The following is a 5354-nucleotide window of genomic DNA, read 5'->3' on the forward strand; positions in this document are numbered from 1 at the left end:
CACACACACACACACACACACACACACACACACACACACACACACACACACACACACACACACACACACACACAAAGCATCCTATTGGACGATTGCATCCTTCAGTAATCAGGCCCTCATCAAGGAGCCTGACAGATTGGTGACTGGAGGTGCACTCATTGTGGCTCTTGTAATGCATCTTACACAAAAATCCAAGAGATTTGATCAATACACACTTTAAATCAATCTCATGTATTGCAACGAACAAAATGAAAGCACATAAAGAAAGAGATGTAAATATGTAAAGAAAGAGATGTAGAGTCCATGTGGCAAGACGGTTTCGTTCATGTATCCAAAACAGTTTAAAAAGCCATAAATCCACAACAGTTGTTGTGTTTAAAGCTGCATGATACGGGTTGAATGAAGAACAAACAATAGTCCCGTTTGTGTGCTCTCCAGGTTGCTCAGAGAATCACCAAAGCACCACAGCTGTGGTTATACAGAGGAGACAACAAGCCCAGTGAAAATAAAACGTTCTGAACACGGTGTAGAAACAAGTGTTGAGCGTATCGTCAGAGGAATAATACGAGCTGAAGTGGAGAAAAAGAGCGTTCTTCTATCAGTATGTGGGGAAAGAAGTTGGAATTTGTATTCAATATATGAACTTGTGATTGTGTTCAATAACTATGATAACAAAATCCTCATGTCACAACTAATAAGTTATGTTACCTTTTAGTTTTAATCTTTCTTTAGATTGTTTTTTAACAGAGACTGACTGACTCTAAACATGAACACTGGACTTTGTGGTGTTTCAGGAGGAAAACTGCCTCAGTTATTCTCTCCTAGTCACATTTACTCCATCAGCTTTGTATGATACCCTGGAAAAAAGACAAGAAAAGACTTAGTTCATTCTTGTTTATTGATTATAGAAACCTTCAGTTTGTTCACACATCCCATCAGTAAAGTCTGCTAAATGACTCTTGTTCAATGATTTCACGTACAGATTCATTTTCATCCACACAATCAGTTTGTTTGAGCAGAATCTCAGCGATGTAACAGAGAATAATGATTTCCTTATTGATTATGATCATGATAATTACAGTTTCATTAAACATCTTAGGATCTCGTTTGTACGTCGATCTGGACGACAACATTTAGTCTGCCCAACAAATAAATGTGATTCTAGATATCTTTACAAAAAGTGGTGAGAACAGAATATCTATGATCAGAAATAAATCACTAGACCTTCCTTTAAGACCCGTGCAGTGGAAGAGAAGCAACAACACACACACACACACACACACACACACACACACACACACACATACACATATATATATATATATACAAATATTCATCAAACATTTAGAGCACAGAGAAGTTTACAAAGTAGAGCCCATAATGTTTGATTGACAGCTGATCTCTGTGCAGTGAAGACATGAAAAGAACAAGACTCAGTCTAAACCGAGTATCTGTCTGGACCGTATCTGGTCAGGATGTGAATTTGTGGCTCAATTGTTACACAAATAATCAGTGGTCATGTCTATCATGTCTTATGAACAGTTTTTTCCACTTATATCTTAATGTTTGATTGAAAGACAACTTATAATGATCAGATTGCATTCAGTAATAGTAAATGGTGACATTTACTAGTCAGTATATTATACATTTTATACAAGGTGTAAATGTATCATCATGACATACAGTCTGCAGGTTAAAAGTATTTCAGCTTGTTATTAAAGCATGTGTATCTAAAGCATTCATCATATAAGTGGTGTGTAACAATATATACATACTTACAAAGTTGACGTCATCACTGATGTTGTTGCTGCCGTGTTTATTCCTAGATGGAGTGTTGATGGAGCAGCTACAATGTTAGCATAGCCTGGCACTGATCGATCCGGACTCCGTTCAGAAAACAAGCATTTTAAAAGTTGTTTGCTTGCTGTGTTGCGGACAGACCCGACAAAGCATGAATTCACTCTTTTTACAGATCAACATCATATTATCGTTATTTCGGCATCATTTTGATCCGTTTATTGATATTAAATCACAGCACAGTGTGTTTATTTTGGGTTCATACCGCAGTAGCGACGTGTGGCTTGCTAATGTGCTTCCTGCTTGGTGTGAATGCACGGTGGTAACACAATACGAAGCACAACGTAACGTAACTTAAACTACTATAAACAATAGCACATGCACAACAACAGCACGATGTAATGATTCAATGAACCGCTGACACAATCCCCAGAAAACATAAACACTGAACTGTTCTCCAGCTTTTCATTTAGAAAGAGCAACAACCAATGAGGAACCTGCAACAGTCGCTGATGAATCCTGTAACTTCATCACTCAGTCAGTCAGTCAGTGACACACTTTAGTGTTTGTAGGGCTGGTCCTCTGCGGTCCAGACACAAATCAGCTCTGCAGCAACAATGATGGACACCAGAGAAGTTTAAGAGTTAAAACACTGAATTTAACCCTTAAATGACTTCTGTCTATTTCAGTTTACACAACTCAGCAGTGACTCCATAATAACCATAAAGATAAAGTCCAGCATAGAGAGGCTCAGTGAATGTGGTCTGGACTCTGTGGAGGAGAGTCATGGTTTCAGAGACGCTGTAGAAGGACAGAATACCTGCACTGTGATCCAGGTACACTCCTACTCTGGAGGACTGAGGACCTGAGACGGGGGTTTGGACTTTGTTGTACCGAAAGCTATAACTGTTTTGGTCACAAACTAACGCCCAAGATTTATCATTGTTTCCAAAGTAACATTCATTCCCCCCCCCTGCTCTCCTGATACTCTTGTATGTGACTGCTACATTAACTCCTGTCCCTCTCTCCTCTCCACCTCCCAGTAACAACGTCCAGTCAGACTCTCTCTACTCAGGACCTGATAACATCCAGTGAATCTGTCTGGGTGACTAGAATAAGACTGTTCTTGTTTCATAAATGTTGCTTTTCTGTTCCCCTCAGATAATAACAGCTGTGTGTATGCTGTGTTTGGATCCAGTGTGATTTCTCGTGAATATTGTAAGAATCCAGCTCTGGTCTTGGGCTCTGGTTGTGACAGTAAAACATCCACTTCAGTCACTGTCTGTGAGACGTTTGTCCATTTCTCTCTCAGAACGTCCTGTAGTTTATCTCTGACTTCTGACACAGCCGCCGTCACGTCCTCAAAGTAGCTCAGAGGACGGATATTGATGCTGGATGTAGATTCACTGAGTGGTGACAGTGAGGGGTAGTTAAGAAGAAACTGGTTGTGATCCTCTGTGTGTGACAGCAGCTTCATCTCAGCGTCTCTCCTCTTCAGCTCAGTGATCTCCTGCTCCAGCTTCTCCTGAAGCTCTTTGACTCGACTCACTTCACTTTTCTGCTGGGATCTGACCTGCTGCTTCACATCACAGCTTCTTTTCTCCATGAGACGGATCAGCTCGGTGAAGATCTTCTCACTGTCCTCCACTGCTTTATCAGCAGAGCGATTGACAGCCTCCACCTCCTGTTGGAGCAGCTTCACATCTTTCTCTCTGTCCTGGATCCTCTGCTGGATGTTGAGTCGACTCACCTCCAGCTCTCTCTGCCTCTCGGTCCTTTCTGCTGCAGCTGAGACGGTGTCGTGGCCTTTATGTTCATCCACAGAGCAGAGATAACAGATACACTGCTGATCAGTACGACAGAACATCTTCATCACCTCGTCGTGACGAGAGCAGATGTTCTCCTGGAGCTTCTTGGAGGGCTCCACCAGCTTGTGTTTCTTTAACGGAGCCACATCATAATGAGGCTGGAGGTGTTTCTCACAGTAAGAGGCCAGACACAAAAGACAGGACTTGAAGGCTTTCAGTTTCCTCCCAGTGCAGACATCACAGGCCACATCTTCAGGTCCAGCATAGCAGTGATCAGCAGGAGCAGCTTGGAGTCCAGTCTTCTTCAGTTCCTCCACTAAAACTGCTAACATGGTGTTCTTCAGCAGGACAGGCCTCGGTGTGAAGGTCTGCCTACACTGAGGGCAGCTGTAGATCTTCTTCTCATCCTCTCCATCCCAGAAGCTTTTAATACAGTTCATGCAGTAGCTGTGTCCACAGGAAGTAGTCACCGGATCCTTCAGTAGATCCAGACAGATCGAACAAGAGATTGCTTCCTGGTCCAGCTGAACTCCTTTCTGCGCCATTTCACCTCTCAGTAGCAACGACTGTCTGAGTTTCACTTCCTGAGAACCGACACTAGTTTGAGCTCTGATGTAATCATCATGTGTTATGTTGGTTACACCCACCTTCAAACTGTCGATCTGAAGGGGAGGGAACAAGGAAATAAGAGGACCGATTGTAGCTGTCTGTGTTTGAGAGCAGGAAGAGGAGGGAGGAGTTATCAAGCTGTGATTCATTCCAGGACGAGGAGCAGCACGACTGACTACGTCCCAAATCACATACTTTTCCTTTTTACTTCTAGTACACTGCAGCTGCCCTTACAAAGTACGTACAGTTGCATGCAGTATGAATACAATATATCTGCTGTGCAGAGGATTGTGGGTCAGAACAGCCAGAAAAGCATGCTGGCTTTCATACTGTAAAATGTGACCAGATGTAGTAGGACATCCTGGTATTTTTGGCACACTGCATTTGACATACTATGTATTGGGACATAAGAAATCTTTTTTTCTGTGATACTAAGTAGTTTGGTAGAATGGGTTTTGGAACGCACAGTATGTTTCGTCATTTACAAACGGAGCCTCGGTTCAAACCTGCTCCACATTTGAAAACATTTCAGTTTTCAGCTGTAAAATATTTCTTGGCTCCTCAGGCTTTGGTGATGGCTCCACATTTCTCATAAACTCTTCCTCACCCGGGACAGGAACCCGGTGTGGGCAACGGACCCCTGTACGGGCAGCCGTTTACTGACAGGCTAGTGACACATTACACACACTCCTGAGGCTGCAGAGATTGTTTTTAAGAAATCTCATAAGCCATTGTTTTACTGCTTAATTTTTCATTTTACATAAGAAAGTAGAGATAAGTAACCTAAGCAACTAGTGTAGTAATAATAATAATAATTTATATAACACTTGTCAAACTTAAGTACAAAGTTCTTTCCAGATTAAAAGATTTACAGAAAAGAAATGAAAAGTAAATCTAAATCTCATGTAACAGCGGGGCAGCTGAGCTGAAATATTCATAACAATTGTGCATTTTGCGATTAAAGCAATAAATTAGGCACAGATGTAGGGTTATATGTCACGAAAAGATATAGATATCGGGGCGCTGCCAATTCGGCCCCTGACGGACGCGGCAGCCATTTTCCAAAATGGCCGCAAAATAGGTTTTCCAAAACGTTGCAGAAAACTGATTTTACGACTCTTGATGATTTCCAAGGTGCGT

General features: G+C 41.9%; 1 pseudogene; it reads right to left on the reverse strand.

Annotated features, from left to right (window-relative positions):
* Window positions 1-2408: 2408 nt before the first annotated feature.
* LOC141774355 (tripartite motif-containing protein 16-like) lies at window positions 2409-4150 on the reverse strand (annotated as a pseudogene).
* Between the last annotated feature and the right edge of the window lie 1204 nt (window positions 4151-5354).

Source organism: Sebastes fasciatus, chromosome 1, assembly GCF_043250625.1.
Source record: "Sebastes fasciatus isolate fSebFas1 chromosome 1, fSebFas1.pri, whole genome shotgun sequence".
Taxonomy (NCBI): Eukaryota; Metazoa; Chordata; class Actinopteri; order Perciformes; family Sebastidae; genus Sebastes; species Sebastes fasciatus.